This window comes from Myotis nattereri (assembly GCF_964212035.1).
Source record: "Myotis nattereri genome assembly, chromosome: 6".
NCBI classification, from domain to species: Eukaryota; Metazoa; Chordata; class Mammalia; order Chiroptera; family Vespertilionidae; genus Myotis; species Myotis nattereri.
Window position 1 is genome coordinate 83,628,458 of NC_138081.1, and position 17,476 is coordinate 83,645,933.

General features: G+C 39.4%; 1 pseudogene across 1 annotated transcript; it reads left to right on the top strand.

Annotated features, from left to right (window-relative positions):
* Positions 1-1,396: 1,396 nt before the first annotated feature.
* LOC308520869 (eukaryotic translation initiation factor 5-like) lies at positions 1,397-2,393 on the top strand (annotated as a pseudogene). The gene has a single exon. The product of its transcript is annotated as a eukaryotic translation initiation factor 5-like (transcript).
* The last annotated feature ends 15,083 nt before the right edge of the window (positions 2,394-17,476 follow it).

Below are 17,476 nucleotides of genomic sequence, written 5' to 3' on the forward strand. Positions count from 1 at the left end.
GTATGATTATAGCTACAGTATGAAGCTTGCCTATTACACAGTTTATATGATTCTTGAGAAAAATATCATGTTTACAGAAGTGCATTTGGGACCAAGGAGTTTGTACAAGTTTTCATTGTTTGTTAGTGATTATGGAAAAATATATTGGATCATTTATTCAATAATGAATATTTATTAAACTTATATTCTGTGCCAGACACAGACCTAGGTGCTGGAAGCTTATAGTCTAAGAGCTATTTAGTCTTCAGAATAATCTCATAAGAGATGGTGATTATCTATATCCACACTTTACATGTGAAAAATGAGAATTACATAATGTTATATAACATATGAATTATATATATGTAAATTTATATGTACACACACATACACACACATATATGAAATATAAGTATAATTTGCCTGCAGTCGCTGGCTGATAAGTAGCAGAGCCAGGGGCTAATTCAGACCCTCAGCCACAAAATGCAGTTTTGCTTCTATTACCGTCTGTAGCAAGAGAGCGCCTTCATTCCAGATCTGCTTTCCTTTCTTTGGTGAAGGGATGGAAGTGGCTATGGAACACCACTTATGTTAGGCAAATATAAAGTTTTAGTTACTACAATTATAATTTACTCAGAGAGGTCTAAACAGAATTAAACATTTTTTAAAAAGGGAATGTTAAATGAGAGGTGATATGGTACATTCCCCTATATCCAAATAGATCCATTCTACAGACAGGTTGGCATTTAGCCTTAAGATCATAAAAAAATACTTCATAATCATTATTTTCCCTCCCAACCAATTTTGCTGTCTAATAACATACATGCACCTAAAGCCCTCCTTTTGGTACAACCTAAATATCTAACATAAACTTAAGCAGTCACAGCCTAATGTGGGGCATTAACATGACACTCAGTATGTGTTCAACTGAGTTAAATTCTTTCACCCTCTAAAAGCAGTGGAATTAAGGATCACCTGATTTACTCCCTTCCCATAAGACCATTTATATATAATACAGAGGCCTATTTAATTTAGATTAGTTCGCCTTCCTTTTGATAAATGAATTCTAAAGCCCATGCCACAGAGCAAGAACATTCCAGAGGTAACTGGACCGGGGTGCTGAAGGGTGTGGACCCCTCCCTGCTGCTGCCCCTTGCTGTGCTTCCTCCATCCTGGGCCTCGGGTTCACACGTGCCTCACTTCATCCCAGTCTTGGGTGTTGGGTTTATGTCTTTCTTTGGGGGAAATGAGCTGTTGTGCAGCCATTGGTACCTGTATTAGGGAAACACACCATACAAGCAAGGAGCTTACAGCCCAAGTGGCAAAAACCTTTTCTTGTCAGAGACCAAGAACTCTTGCAGTTGTTTATGCCATCCCTTCTTCTACAGACAGAAGATACTAAAAAGCTGTGTATCTTATGGATGACTCCACTAATAAGCTAAAATGTCTGTCAAGGTCAACCACAACATGCCAGATCAGTTCCATCGGTGCAAGGCTGATTGCCAAGGCCGAGGGTAAAGCAGATGGAATCACAACAGTCACCCTCAATGTGGTTGACATTGCAAAGGTGCTTAATTGGCCTCCAATGTATCTCACCAAATATTTTGGTTGAGAGCTGGGAGCACAGACCCAGTTTGATGTTAAGAATGACCGTTACATTGTTAATGGATCTCCTGAGGTGAATAAGCTGCAAGACATGTGGGATGGATTCGTTATAAAATTGGGTCTCTGTCCTGAGTGTGAGAATCCTGAAACAGAGCTGCATGTCAATCGAAAGAAGCAAACAACAGGTAATTCTTGTAAAGCCTGTGGTTATCGAGCCATGCTTGACACATCATTCTCAAAAACCCACCTGAGAATAGTGACAGTGGTACAGTGGAAGGGAAGGAAAAAAAAATAGGAAGGGCAAAGACAAGGAAAATGACTCCATGTCCAGCAGTGAGGCACCACTACCACCACCACCAAAGGACATCAATGATGATTGGGGGAAGGATATAACTGAGGGAATTCAAAGGTGCAGAATGGATTAGATCAGTGCCCACGCCAAAGTTCTGACACTCTGTGATGATTTGAAAGGACTATTGAAGAATGGGGTCAATACCCTGTTTGATTTTGTTGAGAAAAAGAAAGAGGAGGGTGTCATCACTCATTTGACAAATTGTTGCCGAAGCAGAAAGACTGGATGTAAAAGCGATGGGCCCTCTTCTTTGGACTGAAGTTCTTTTTAAATGAGAAGATTAAAGAACAGATTAAGAAATACAGGGGCCATTTCCTAGGATTTTGTCGCAACAACAGAAAAGCTCAACAATGTCTTCTTCCTGGTTTGGAGTGTGTGGTAGCAATGCACCAAGCTCAGCTCATTTCAGATTCCACATATCTTGAAGTAGATATATGATGCAGACCTTTTGGTGTAAAACAGGGGTCCTCAAACTTTTTAAACAGGGGGCCAGTTCACTGTCCCTCAGACTGTTGGAGGGCCGGACTATAGATTAAAAAAAAAACTATGAACAAATTCCTATGCACACTGCATATATCTTATTTTGAAGTAAAAAAACAAAATGGGAACAAATACAATATTTGTATTTGCATGTGGCCCGCGGGCCGTAGTTTGAGGACCCCTGGTGTAGGAGGTGATCGTCCACCGATCAGAAAAGCCTCAAAGACACATGTCTCAAAAGAACTTGCTAAAGAGATTTGTGTCAAAGCAGAATCATTTATCAAGTGGTTGGAGGACGCAGAGGAGAAATCTTCACCATTTATAAAGTGGTGAAGAAGATAATGAAGATGAGATATTCAAAGTCTGCCAGTGTCCCGAAAGTTGAAGCTGTGAAGTCTGACCAGAACAATGACATTGATACTGATGTCATTTAAAGGGGCGGGTGCAGCCCAGCTTAACTGTAACGCTGAGAGTCTGTCTGCCTCATCAGCCAGAAGTGCAACACGCATGTGCAAAAGCTAACATGGTTTCACATCATGCTACCCTTTCTACAAAAAACATTGCTGTGAGTGGTCTGTAATTAAGCCCAACAAGACATTGCAGGAGTTCATACACATATCAGTGAGCAGATGTAGTTGGCTTATTTATAGCATGTTTTCCTTTGAAAAATTAGTGGTGGACACATTTGGATCACATTTATACAGTTTTAAAAATAAAGACTTGATTGTGGTCATTCTTCAGATTTTGGGCTCTGAATGACTTAAGCTGAAATAATAGGCTCCTTTTAAAAACATTGTGCTATCATTTAACCTGATAGAATTCTTGAATCCTGTTCGAAACTGTTAGATGCTGAGACTGTAAAGAGGTCTTCAGCAGAATGTAAACATAAACTTATTTGTAATTATCTTATTCAGCCATTAGTAAATTCAGTACTTTTTATGTCTTATGGCTAGTTCCTCAAATTGGCCTCTGGTAATGTACATTCTTACCATGTCGAGGTGGACAGTGCAATACCTTTATCTTACTAAGAGTAAAAATGACCTGAGTGTCCTATACATAGTTTTAAATAGGTTTGAAACTTGATTTTTTTTTTTCAGTTTGCATACACTTCCCCCAAATTGTAGTCTTTAAAGACATGTGCATTACACATTAGATGAGCCAAGGGAATTATTACATTAACAAATAAGCATTTATGTGTATATAGCTGTTGCTTTGTGCTGAGAAAATCCTCTCAATCTTTGGAGTGTGATTTAATATGATTTAATAGTAACTTCTATGAGTTTATTTGAGGGAAGAAGGAGAAGGAGCAAAAACAGCATAAATTTTCAGCTTTTACTCTTATGGCTTAAATTATAATTTCAAAATATTTACACATATTATATCTTTTGTTCAATGTGGATTTTCTCTGGTACTATGGCCTTTTTTTTTTTTTAATGCCTTTTACCTTTGGACACATAGGTTTGGGTTGCTATCTTGCCAGAATAAATGTTGCTATGTCTCAAACTTGATTTTTTTTAAAGTTCTTATTTAAAAAGAAAACTAGCCCAGCCAGCATGCTCAGTGGTTGAGCATCAACCTATGATCCAGGAGGTCACAGTTCAATTTCCTAGTCAGGGCACATGACTGGGTTGTGATCTCCGTCCCCAGTGTGGGGCGTGCAGGAGGCAGCCGATCAATGATTCTCTCATCACTGATGTTTCTCTCTCTCTCTCCCTCTTCCTTCCTCTCTGAAATCAATAAAACGTATTTAAAAAAAAGAAAACTAAAATTGTACTTCTAAGTCAGCCTGTATTTTGGTGGAATACTTAGGGTGTCTTTTATTTTACATTGAACATAGTCAGGCACTCATGTAGTCTGGTGATGGCCACTGAATACAGGAGTCTAGGGCCTGGCCCAGCCCATCCTGGTCTTTAGATTTGAAAATAACTTTTTCTAAATTCACTGCCCAGTTAGCTGATCTAAACTCACTTGTTATGGGTTCTGACTGTGCCTAAGAAATCAATTCCAAAGAAGAAACTTGTTGCATTTATTCCTTTCCATAAAAAGTGGGGATTAAAAAAATCCCATGCCATTTCCTTTCGGTATTGTTGTTGTTATTATTTTACCATTTTCAATTTATATTTGAAATCCAGCATCAGTCCCATACCTAAGGTGCTTAATTTCAGGCCAGGAGTTTTTGGAAAGAATTGCTCCCTGTCTGTACCTGTGTCCCTTGTGGCTTGAAGCAGCAGGGGCCTGGAAGCTACTTATGAAAGTGTAGGCTTGTCCAGTACATTTGGAGGTGGGGCTTGAGAGTCAACAGATAAATTGCAGGGTGAACTTTAAACACCTCTAAGAGCCAGAAGCTTAACCATAAAATCACCTGGAGCAAAGGCTTGCTTTATAATTCATTCTTTCATTCATATGTATATTTGTCTATCTGGCCTTTCCTACAGAGCACTTTGAAAACCTGTAGTCAGTCTACCCACTCACCATGTAGTGGCACTGAGTTCCAGATAAATGTAGAGGGCCATTGCTAATTTCTTATGGTTGTTTTGAATGTTTTTTTTTAATTTAAATTCTTTATTGTTTAAAATATTACATAAGTCTCCTTTTCCCCCCCATTGACCTCTCCCTGACCGCCCCACCCCCCTTCGTCTGTGTCCATTGGTTTTGCTCATATGCATGCATACAAGTCCTTTGGTTGATCTCTTACCCCCTCACCCCACACCTTCCCTCATAGTTTGGACAGTCTGTTCGATTCTTCTATGACTCTGGTTCTATTTTGGTTCCTCAGTTTATGTTGTTCATTATATTCCACAACTGAGCGAGATCATGTGATATTTATCTTTCTTTGACTGGCTTATTTCGCTTAGCATAATGCTCTCCAGTTCCATCCATGATGTTGCAAATGGTAAAAATTCCCCCCCCCTTTTTTTTACAGCAGTATAGTATTCCATTGTGTAGATGTGCCACAGTTTTCTAATCCACTCATCTGCTGATGGGCACTTAGGCTGTTTCCAAATCTTAGCTATTGTAAATTGTGCTGCTATGAACATAGGGATGCATATATCCTTTCTGATTGGTGTTTCTGTTTTCTTGGGATATATTCCTAGAAGTGGGATTACTGGGTCAAATGGAAGTTCCATTTTTAATTTTCTGAGGAAACGCCATACTGTTTTCCACAGTGGCTGTACCTGTCTGCATTCCCACCAGCAGTGCAAGGGGGTTCCTTTTTCCTCTGCATCCTTTCCAGCACTTGTTTGTTGATTTGTTGATGATAGCCATTCTGACAGGTGTGAGATGGCACCTCATTGTTGTTTTGAATCTTAACCCTGATTTCTAACCTTCAAAATCAGTTGCATTTAAGTAGTGTATATTTTTTCTGGTACCTGTTTCACTGGTCAGTATCCCTAAATGTCTAATTATAAGACCCCCCCTACAGAACATCAACCAGTGTACACTAGTCTTTTCCAGACTTACCACCTGGTATGGATGGGTTATAATAGCCTCACAGCTCAGATTTGGCTGGCTGTCTTCACTTGCTGATGTTCACCTCCTCCCTCCCCCATGGTGCTCACTGGGGTGCTGGGGGTGTTGCACATGAATTCACTCTGCCTCGGCTCTTTCAGGTTCCATGCTGCTTTGCTTGGTATTGTCTCCAACACTCTGAATCCCTGAGGTGCCCAGCTATGGGGTGACTTTCTGTGATGGGGAGAATGTTGTGTTGTACTTGGTTGGAGGTGTCTTAAAGCAACCTGTTCTGTGATACAGTCTTACGGACATCTCAGAGAAAGAACTCCACCCCCTACTTACACCCTTCATCCTTTCAGGGTTGGGATAGGTGGGCCCTGGTATGGAGACTGGAGACATGTCAGCATCATCCCCTCTGACCAGCACTCCTCCCCCCACTCAGGTTGTGAGTTTCCAGGAGGCACCTCAGCCACTGGACCTGGCTTCCAAGAGTCTTTCCCCACCACTTGGCCACACGTGCCCAAGTAACGTGGATCCCACTCAGACTCCAGCTCTGGTTTTGATGACATAATCCCAAAAGGATGATAAACTATTTATACTACTTTTATACTGTTTATACTACTTTTAGGGAAAACCACTAAAACTGTAATACAAGTGATCTAAAACTGTTCACATGTGAATGAAATGACACCTCTGTGGGGGCAGAGAAATGAAAGGAACCAAATCATTTCTGGATTTTAGGACGATGAAGTAATGATAGTAGAAAATGAACTATTCTGTATTCACTATAAATGAGGCTTCTACCTAATGAAAACCTCAATGTAACGTCACACATTGTTATAACAGATGAACAATGACATAGGACATAGAGAAGTCTAAACTCTATGCTCTGATATCTAATATACCTAACATCTGTACATTTCAAAGGGCAATTAGAAAATATTAATCATGGTGTAAAGTAATGGAGATGTTTCTTACAAGCACTGTCTCCCCCTCCCGGTGATCTCTTATTTTGGGGGATGATCATGAACAAGTATAGACTTGATGCCCTTGTCCATACGGGCTGAGCAGATTGGGATGGGTGTCAGGTTGTCCGGAGTGTGTGGATGGAAGGGGCAGCTGCCCAAGATGAGCAGAACTGAAATCATCACTCAGGCAATCTCCAGTGAAAGCTTTTGGGTGGGTGCTCCTAAAACCCAAGTATCCATTTAAAAATTAATTGCATTTGACATTGATGGATCTCATGTGGATGACTTTCCTTTGAGGTCTACAATGTTCACTGCTGTGCTGCAGATGTGGTCAGCCCCCAGTAACTACAAAATGTAACAGGGATGAGCCAAAGCTTTACAGTTGGATGATGAGAAGCAATACTCAGAAATCAGGAAATGGGATCAATCTAAAAGTTCCACAGAGTGAGGAGGCTCAATTAGTCTCCCCCAAAGTGTATAATATCACCCAAATCGTTCCAAACACACTGGCACTTTGATGGTAGCCACCACAATAATCTGTAGCAATATGAAGAATTATTCTGGGGTAAAGTGCTGATATTCACTGAGCCTTCTTTTGGTAATACTGGGTTCATATATTCCTTGTTTTTTTCCCTTTGTCATTTCTTCTTTGTAGGTTTATAGATGCAGTGCTTAAAAACTGCATGTTTAATCTTGGGAGCAGAGATTAAAGATCTGTGGTTGACTTTTTTAAACTAAAGTGTGTGTGTGTGTGTGTGTGTGTGTGTGTGTGTGGTGGACTAGCATTTCTTTTTTATTTACTTATTTTAATTATTATTTTTAAAAATCTTTATTGTTGAAAGTATTACATATGTCCCCTCTTTTCCCCCATTGACCCCTTCTAGCCTGCCCCCACCCCCCACCCCAGGCCTTCACCACCCTATTTTCTTTTTTTTCTTCTTTTTTTTAAAATTTTTTATTTTATTATTATTAGTTAAGGTATTACAAATGTGTCCTCATCCCCCCCATTAACCCCCAACCTCCCCCCCACACACAAACTTCACCACCCTATTTTCTGTGCCTATGGGTTATGCATATATTCATACAAGTTATTTGGTGTATCTCTTTCCTCCCATCACTGCCTTATTTCTTTTTAAAATTAATTTTGTCTAGCTTTATTGAGATATAATTGACATTTTGTGCCTTAAATAACATTTTTGGGGCTCCTGGGGCAGCCACTTCTGCCTATGTTGAGCCTATGGCATCATATCATCAGTAATGGGGCCAGGAGCCCTTTCCTCTCTTCACACATGCCAGTCATCATTTCAGAGGGTTTGTGCTGTTTTCCCAAGGCAGCCCAGCATCATTTGGCTATCACACCTGCACGTGACCACTCTTCTGCTGTGTGCTGTGACACTGTTAGACTCTGTATGTGTCCATTTTTGGCTTGGGTTGATGAATCTTTGTTGCATTCTCTGAGCAGTTTGCTTTTGTTTAGTGATGAGAATCCGGCCAATTGCTGTGCCAGAACATCGCTGTGTATTGAATGGAGGAGAAAATAAGCTGCTATGTTTTACTCAGTGACGATCCTGTGTTTCAGTGAGCTTCTACGTGAGTCTGCAAACTCAGTGTTCAGTGAATTTAGGGAAGTTCTAAAAACAAGTAGAATTCCTCGTTCTTTCTGTTAAGATGGTAACACAATTCCTCTTGAGGACAACGCTTTGGAGCCACTAGTGATTTAGTTATTTGGGCAAAGTAAAAATTCCTCATCTTTGCATAAACGCTAGTCTTTTTAATACTTGATGTACCTGAGGCTTACACATTGAATCAGTTAAATAACCCAGTCATTAATGCAGTATTAAAATTGTTGCAAAATTATAGAAGGAAGGAAGGAAGGAAAGAAGGAAGGGAAGAAGGAAGGAAGGAAGGAAGGAAGGAAGAAGGAAGGAAGGAAGGAAGGAAGGAAGGAAGGAAATAAGGAAGGAGAGAGAGAGAGAGAGAGAGAGGGAGGGAGGGAGAGAGAGAGAGAGAGAGAGAGAGAGAGAGAGAGAGAGAGAGAGAGAAATCTTCTCTCCCTGTTAGCCCCTCAATCCTCAATACCATCAAAAGCTTCCTAAGTCCTAAATTTGCTTCCCATTAAGACAGTGGTTAGACAGCAGCTGTTCAGCCTCTTAAGAGAATACACGATATGGTAATAAACATCATTTCAGAAATATGCTTTTTGTTCACTTTACTAGGAAGCACAATAATGAGCTCTGCGTGTTCACTGCTCTTTACTCCAGGCCTTGATTTTGATGAGGGGGGCTCGCTGCAATCGGTGTGCTCCCCACCTAGCAAATGGAAATGTTTGTCTTTCAGTTCCAGCCACCCCCGACTTGAATTCTTTTATGCAGTGCATACGCTCTTTGAAGTTCACGTGCCATCCATTTAGAATGAACGCCACAGGTCGGCATGTGCTGCTCCTGTCTCCAATTGTGTTTGGTGTCCCAGTTTCTCTGGGGAAGGTTCAAACCTGACAATACCCTTCACTTTGGTGTGGAAACCCCTCCATACGCTGAGTTTGCCAGATGGAGTCAGAAATTTTATGGCAGCTTGCTTGCTGCTCGTATAGGAAATTCAATTTATAGGGAAACAGAAGGGTGATGATTTTAATGCAATCAAAGGTCTTGAAAAGTACTTCCTGGATGTCTCGTGCTATGTGCTCAGCTGGCTGTGTGGAGCAATTGATGTGCCGCGCCTCTTTCTCTATAGAACTGGGCAGTTCTGGGGAAAGAGAATTCAGATGTAGTTCAGGACAGGGCAGCTGCTTGGGGATGGAGGTAAGTGTGAAGGGAGCAGGAAGTGAAATTTTAAAAATGTTCCCGTGTATTTTGCAGGACTCTATTTGGGAACCCCCAGAAGCAACCAAATATATCCTGGAGCTAATGTTGAGTTTGGACATCTTAAAAGTTATAAACTTACAAGTAAAATATTTCTTAGGAGACCATGTGCTCTGCTCTATGTGGGCATAACCCTTTATGGTTTACAAGGAGCTTTAAAAAAAACATTTCTCTCTCTCTTTTTTTAAATTAAATCCTCATGACATTGTTCTGAAGTTGAGACTAATATTCTTAGTTCCTAAACAAGGATAGAGCACAGGTTTTGGGGCACTGATATTGGGTTTAGATTCCTGTTATGCCATCTCACCTAATCTCCCTGGGGATTAAAATAATAATAATAATAATAATAATAATAATAATAACAACAACAACAACAATAATAATAGCTCAATAAATATTACTCTCACCCTTTCCTCTTTACTTTACCAGCTGGATAGGTTAGTTTCTGCAAAAGAGGTTGTAAGACTGATGCATACTTTAAGGGTAAACTATTTGATAAACAGTTCACTCAGCTAACTGCATAATTTCAAATTCAAAGTCACAGTAGTGGGGAACTGAAATTTGAAGTCAATGAAGGCTAGAATTTGTGAAAGAGAAAGTTGTTGAGTTTCTAAATTGAAAATTATCTCTTGGGTGGTACTGAGCTCTCCCCAACAAGTCAGTCTCTTCATGTCCTTTCAACTTTTTAAATTTTGCCTACTTTTAAAAATGTGAGCAGAAAGCCAAGCATGTAATTATGCCAATAAATCTCCAGGGGATTAATAAGGCTTCACATATTATTGTACAATTCTTCTATTATGGGGTACATTCATAGATATTAGCTATAGTTGAACCAGGTTGAACCAGGATCAATAGGCATTCTTAGAGTGCCCAGTAATGTTTGAGCCTACACATGCACCAATGTCTAGATCCTACTTAAATTGTAACTTTTTAGGCATGCTATTTAAAAAGTGACTGGCTTTAAGGACCAATCAACTGAAACATCGCATTTAAAAACTATCATCATTTAAAAATCCATAGACTTCAAGAGAGCATATAAAAGCAGCATTTTTCAAAAAGTGACTACAATTAGTGAATGCATGGTATTCATGTTAAATTTGCTGATTTTGATATGTGTTTATAATTATGTAAGAGCATGTTCTTGCTCTTAGGAAATATATATTCAAGGAGAGAGATAAAGGGAGAGGGAAAGGAAGAGAGAGCGCGAGAGAGGAGGAAAAAGTATTAACAATTTAAATAATTAGCATATCTGGGTAAAGAATGTATGTATGCTCCTTGTCCTACCTATTCATATAGCTTTTCTGTACATTGAAAATTATATCACAATAAAACTTTTAAAGAAGCAATAATAGAATTCTTTACTTAAAATGGTGAGATATTTTTGGGAGTGCTGTTTTAACCTAGAAGGTATTGCCCCTTCTCCCCGCATGTAGTCACTGCTAAGACTGGCTTCTCTGTCGACAGGCAAGGAAAATGCCTATTAATGGTAGTATATTCTGGCAGTCAATATGAAGCTTAATTTGGGAATGGAACATGGCAAAAGGATGCAGAATATGTCAAGTTCCTGGCATTTCAAAGCCCAGTGAACTCTTAATGGGGACATCATGATCATCTTAAACCCGTTGCAAAGTTTGTTCTTATTTGACAGATCGCGTTAGAAAGCTTAAGTGAATTATTCTAGTGCTTCCTGTCCCATAGAATACAATCTTGTGGTAACATCTTGGAAAACAGCAAGTCATATCCTTCAGTTCATATTGTGATGTTCAACCCTTCAGGAAGCTGGAAGAGTCAAAGAGAGAAATACCTGTAGATTTCAAGAAAGCATAGAAAATCAGCATTTTATTTTTCAGAAAGTGACAGCAATTAGTGAGTGCATGGTTTTCACTGCTATGCATTCCACCATTTTCTTCAACAGTGAGTCTCCTAGAGCAAATTTCAACGCACCTCTGAGGCTTTAAATTGAGAGGGTTTCCCGAAATAGTCTAATTACCTGAACTCACCTTTGGGAAGATGCTGTGAAAGTTCTCCACCCTCCCTAGCCTGTAGTTCTCTTACTTTGCAATGGGGGATTAGCACCAGGTTCTCTTCTAACCCTAACTGTGCTTTCTATCATTACATTATAAAAGTCAGTCTCTCTGGTGGTGATGACATCATTGGAAATTTTTATATGTGAGATAATTTTCCAAAATCTACAAGTCTTGTACATGATAAGGAATTATTTCTGGGCTTTTTCTAGTGAAAGAAGGTCGGTCTCCTTAAGTTTTTAGCAACCTTTACTCTAGAAGATAAGAAACTCCTTGAGTTCATATTTTTAGCTCATGCTGGCATTCACGCTCTGAGTCATTCTATTTGAAACATTGTTTTTTAAATACCAAAATATGAAGTATTTATAATGCATATCCACAGTGATTTAATAAACTATTAATACAATGCTAACACAAATAAAGTGAGGTGCATGTTACCACAACCCTAGCGAAAGGAAGGGAATTAAAAAACTGAAGTTAGAAGAGTCAGAGCTCCCATGAGAGGTAACAATAATTACAGTAGTTACAATCTGAGAACTCGAGACCAGCGGTGTGTGTGTGTGTGTGTGTGTGTGTGTGTGTGTGTGTGCGCACGCGCGCACTTGCTCCTCCCCTCTAAACAAAGAGGGAGTTGATAAACCATGCCTGCATTATAGTTACTTCTTAGTGGTATAGCCTATAGACTTTGGTCTGCCTTTTGCTGATTTCACCATACAAATAGGCCCATTCTAAGAAATTCTGATATGTGAAAATCTCTACTTACAAAACATCAATTCTGGAACGACCATTTCTTTGACAAGATTACTTTACACAGCCAGCCTCATAAGCACATGGAAAGTATGATTTGATTTGTCTACCATGTTGACTGTTTAAAGTGAAGTCTATAGTAATCTCTTATCAAAGAACCCCCAGTCAAGCAAACAAAATCAGATACCCCGAAGAGCCCCATTCAGAAACTCAGAGATGCTAAAATATAGAATTGCTTAGTAAAGTAATGAGATGTAGAGTCCCAAGACAAAATTATTTCAATGGCAATATATTAGGTTCATAATCCCTTAGACACAATTCTGACATACAAAAAGCTTAGAACACTAGTTTTTTTCCCTACTCTATTTGATGGCAAAACTTGAGCTGACTTGAACAAATTTGGTAGAAAACCTGCCTAGAACTGATGTGAGTCTATTTATAGTCTTGCTTACTTCATTTAGTGTGAGTATTCGTGCTTTTCATTGCAGAAATATTAATGTGTTTGATTCAGGGAACAGTGCCAGACTCTGCTGGCTTGTTATGTAATAAGCAGCAGATGTGCTGTATTACCTTTGTAAAATCTCCAAATTCTGAACTTTGAAATACATACTGCCACCTGGATTTTAGCTAAGGGATTTTGAACTATATTATTTGTAACTAGTTCTTTGAGCTGGCCTCAAATCCTCCATTTGTATAGTGTTTTGTTGTTGTTGTTTTTTTTTTGAATCAATAGTTCACACTAATGCCATAGATTTGTTTTTATCTACAGGTATTTCTCTCTTTGACTCTTCCAGCTTCCTGAAAAGTTGACTACAAAATAAAAATTTTCAATGTAAATCATGTTCTCCTATAGGTTATCTTAGATCCCAAAGATACCAGAACCCACAGATACCAACAATATGGGATATATATATATACACATATATATGTGTGTATATATATGTGTATATATATATATATACACACGCACACACACACACATACATACAGCTTTGGTTTCATTTTACAATAAAAATAACATACTTGTTAAAGCATATAGTTAAAAGAAGAAGTTAATATTATGATATCAATAAAATAAATTGAAAAATCAAAAATATACTTAGTATATTTTTCCAAATCTAAAAGTTGTCCTTTGGAATTCAACTGACATGAAAAGAGATTTGCTATTGCCTTGCAAAGCCTTGCCTGGCATTTCTATTCGGATTCCAAAGTGAAGATACACATTGGAAATATAAAGTGCTTATTAGCTTCCAACAGAAAACAAACTTTGAGTGACCTAACCAGGCTAGTTTTCTCTTAAAAGTATAGATTATATCTAATTTCTTTCCAGATTAAAATCTATTTTTTCTATTTCCATTTAAAAAGTTATGTTCTGGGTGACTAAAACACAAAGTTCGAATATTGGCTAGGATTTTGGAAACACCAAATCTGTTTAACTTGCACATGATGAGCTGCACTGCCCAGGGAGACGCTGAATGAGTATTCTATGGGCACCAGGGCGCTTTTCTGGGGATCAGAGCACAGAGTGCTAGAGAGGCAGGGAACGGAAGGATGTATGCCCTGAGGGAAAAGGGCTGGCAAAGGTGGGTTGCCTGGCAAACACTAAATAAGACTAGTTATGTTCTTCCTTTTGGGGCCACTGACTATACAAGAGAAAATTGAAGAAAAGCTGATTGTTTGGATGGGGGCTCATTGTATAGGAAAGGCATCAGGCTTTTCTTGGAATACACAGAAAACAAATACATATATAGTTATATTTTCTGGGCCATTAGAACCCCAGCAGAACAAAAGCGCAGAGGTTTCAGCACCTGGGAAATGTGCTCAGGGTTCTTGAGATTAGTAGAGACCTGAGCAGCTTTAGGCAAGCTAAGGGAAATGTATTGGGAATTAAAGTATTATTTTAAATTGGCAGCCCAAAACAACAGAGACTAAGCAATGATTGAGAACAATGAAATAATCATTTCTGTGTTTCTTGAAATCTTTGTCTAAATAACCTATATCATCTTTTAAATCTTGCCATTATGTGTAGATTATGCTGATATGTAATGGAATATAAAAATATATAAATTATGTTAAAGTCAAGAAGGAAACATGCCAAATGTTTGTGAATCAGATTGCTTGCCCAGGCTGTCAATGATAGGTCAGAATTGAGGCTTTAATGTTCTAGGTAAACACGCACTTGGCTCTCACACGGCTCTGTTCCACCTTTGAAAAGAGCCTATTCTACTTCCACTCACTGTATAATTGGAATGGCTTTTTGTCTGGTGATGGCACATCACCGTGTTTTATGGATAATTTTCCTCTCCTTCTCAGATCTGAGGTAACCCCAACTGAATTACCGAAATAGCTTCTTAGATGGCTTCCTTCTTGTCTGCAGACTGAGGGAAATACTGGTGAGATCTTTTCATATCTCAGCAAATGGCTTTTGTCCTCATATCACAAGACGGCCACGCTCCTTTAGGCACTGAAGAAAGTCCAGGCAGGAAGCAAGTAGGAGGACTTTTTCTGCCACACTTTGTCGTTTTATGGGGGGCTTTCCAAGAGCCTTTGCTTATGTTTTATTGGCTTGACTGTATCTTATACTCACCCCTAGATGCAAAGGATGTTGGAAAACACATGGCTGCCTCAATCAAAATTGGGATTCTTTAGGGAATGAAAGGAAATTTATATTTGGTGGGTTTACTTCGTAATTCATATACCTTACCAAAATTCCCCCCCCAGGTTTTTTTTGTGTGTTTTGTCTTAATCCTCACCCAAGCATATTTGTTTCCATTGATTTTTAGAGAGAGTGGAAGGGAGAGAAGTGGAGAGAGAGAAAAACATCAGTGTGAGAGAGACACATGGATTGGGTGCCTCCCACATACGGCCAGACCAGCTGCCCCAACCAGCTGGAGATTGAACCTGCAGCCCAAGTACGTGCCCATGGCTTCAGTGTGTGGGCTGATGCTCTAACCACTGAGTGTACTGGCCAGGCCCCCTCTCCCTCCCCTGCCCCCCCCCCCCCCAGCCCCGGGTTTTCATTTGTTTGCTATTCTATGCCTAAATAATGCTTGTCGTGCATATACTACATATATATTATTTTATGAGGTCAAATTTATCTTTTCTTTCATGGATTCTGTGTCTCACTGAATATTGACCTTATTCTCATGTGCTTATTTGCTGTTTATCTTCTTTTGATAAAACATCTGTCTTCGTCCTTTGTCCATTTTCTAATTGGACCTTTTAAAAAAAATGTTGAGTTTTAAGAGCTCTTTATTTTACAAACTAGAACTTTATCTGATATTGGGTTGCAAATCTTTTCACCCTTTAACTTATATTTTCAACTTCTTCACAGGGTATTTCAGAGAAAAAGTTTTTAATTTAGATGAAGTTCAGTTTTTACTTTTAAGGATCTTCTTTTTGGTGTCAACTTTAATGACTCTTTATGAGGTTATGGATACCAGACATTTTCTCTTATGTTTTAAATAAAAGTTTTATGTTTTAAATTTGCCTGGGACCCATTTTGAGTACATTGTGTGTGTGTGTGTGTGTGTGTGTGTGTGTGTGTGTGTGTGTGGTGTGAGGTTTGGGTTGAGATTCATGCTTTGCCTGTGGATGTTCAGTTGCTCCAGCATCATTTATTAAAAAAGCATTTCTTCCTCCATTGGATTACTTTTGCATCTTTGTAAGAAATTAGTTGGACGTATTTGTGTGGGTCTATTTCTAGGTTGTCTATTCTGTTCCATTGATCTATGTGTCTATAACTCCATCAAGGCCACCCTTTCTTGATTAGCTATATAGTCATGTTCAAATTGAGTAGACTGACTCCTGACACTTATTTTTCTCAAAATGTTTTTAGCTAATCTAAGTCACTTTGCCTTTCCATATAGAGGTTACAATAATCTTGTCTATTTTTAAAAAAAATCTTGCTGGGCCCTAACTGGTTTGGCTCAGTGGATAGAGTGTCGGCCTGTGGACTCAAGGGTCCCAGGTTTGATTCCGGCCAAGGGCATGTACCTTGGTTGCGGGCACATCCCCAGTAGGGAGTGTGCAGGAGGCAGCTGATTGATGTTTCTCATAGATGTTTCTAACTCTCTATCCCTCTCCCTTCCTCTCTGTCAAAAAAATCAATAAAGTATAAAAAAAATCTTGCTGGGCTTTTGATCAAACTATATTAACCCTTTGGGTTAATTTGGGAAAGACATAGCTTCTGTACTGCATTGAATCTTCTAATCCGTGAACATCTTTCTCTTTATTTGGTTTCTTCTATTGGCTTTGTGTAGCTTTCTTTCTTTTTTGTTTTAATATATTATTGATTTCAGAGAGGAAGGGAGAGGAGGAGAGCGATAGAAACACCAATGATGAGAGAGAATCATTGATCCACTGCCTCCTGCACGCCCCACACTGGGGATTGAGCCCACACCCCAGCATGTGCCCTGATGGGGAATCAAACCGTGACGTCCTGGTTCATAGGTCGATGCTCAACCACTGAGCCATGCTGGCCAGGTGGCTTTGTGTAGTTTTCCGCATACAAGTTCTATACATATTTTGTTAAATGTATACTTAAATATCTAATTTTTTTCTGTGTAGGCATAATGGTATTGCATTTTTAATTTGTGCCCACAAGTTCATTTCTATCATATAGAAATAAAATTTTTATATGTTGATCTTATATCTTTATTCATTTTAGGATTTTTATTTTAGATTTCTTGGGACTATATAATAAAAGCCTAATATGCAAAATGACCAAATCACGGAATGGTCGGTGGGGGGGTGGGGCCAGCAAGCGGGCCAGCCGAGGGAGGGGATAGTGATGGGGGGGGGGGCCGGTGGAGGTGGCAACTGCTGGTGGTGGAGGAGCAATTGGGGGGCAGGGCTGGCTGCTCGCCAGCTGGCACTGTCCCCTGATCGGCCCGCCAGTCACCTCCCACAGAGGGAGGCCAGACTGTGGGAGGCCAGACAGAGGGAGGCTTAGGCCCCTGAGGACTTCTGTACTGCGAGAGGGTGCAGGCTGGGCTGAGGGACCCTCCC